The sequence below is a fragment of the Fonticula alba genome, assembly GCF_000388065.1.
Source record: "Fonticula alba strain ATCC 38817 unplaced genomic scaffold supercont2.16, whole genome shotgun sequence".
Lineage (NCBI taxonomy): Eukaryota > Rotosphaerida > Fonticulaceae > Fonticula > Fonticula alba.
In genome coordinates, this window is record NW_009242986.1 from 107764 (window position 1) to 108837 (window position 1074).

Below are 1074 nucleotides of genomic sequence, written 5' to 3' on the forward strand. Positions count from 1 at the left end.
CTGTGAGGCAGGATTATGATGAGGGTGCGCGCGCAGGGGGGGCCCGATGCCGGCGGCCGGCGGCCAGCCCAGCGGCGGGACCCCCGGCGCCAGGGCAAGGGGGCGGGGGGGGGGCGGGGGGGCGGGGGGGGGAAGACGGGGGGGGGGGGGGGGGGGGGGGGGGGGGGGGGGGGGGGGGGGCGAGGCGCACAGGCGGAAGGAAGAGAGTCGGAGGATGGCCCGCTCGTCGGACTGGGCAGCGGCCGCGGCCGCGGCAGGCCCGGCGCCGGCCGGCGGCGCGGGGAGGACCTGCTTCCCGGCGAAGAGCGCCGCATGGCCCATCATCTCCATCATCTGGTCGTAGAGGGCACCCCCGACGCCGGGCAGCAGGGGGGCCAGCACCGAGACCGACAGGCTGCCCAGCGACCGGGACAGATCGTCGGAGGGGCTGCCCGAGGCGGCGCCCGGGGCGGTGGCCGGCGCCGCGGCGCCGGACTGCCCGGGCACCGGGCAGCATGCCAGGATGCCGACGCTGACCACGCAGCGGCTGAGGATGGCGCGGTTCAGGTGGCAAAGGTGGTGCTGGGAGGCCAGGCGGACCAGCGAGGCGAGGACATCGGACACCAAGAGCGCGCGCTGGAGGGGGGAGAGAGAGAGAGAGAGAGAGAGAGAGAGAGAGAGAGAGAGAGAGAGGGCCGGGCGACGAAGGGGAGGCGCGGGGCCGGGGGGGAGGGACGGTCAGGCAACCGGGGCCGGAAGGGACAGCCGACTGTCGCATGGGGCAGGGAGGTGTCAGGCGCGAGGCCGGTGGCGCACATTGCCGGGGAGATCCGTCGGGCAGAGCTCCGACAGCAGGCGCTCCAGGTCCGACAGCCAGCGGAAGACGGTGCGCTGCTGCTGGTCGGGCGTCTTGCTGGCCAGCTGGGTGATGATGTCCAGCGACAGGTGCTGGCGCAGGGCCTGGTACTCCGACGAGAGGGGTTGGTCATCTTGGGAGGAGGACATGGCGATCCGCGGCTGCGGGGCCGGGCGACAGTCCGAACGGCGCCGGGGAGGGGGGGAGGGAACGCGAGGGGGGAGGGGAGGGGGGGGGGG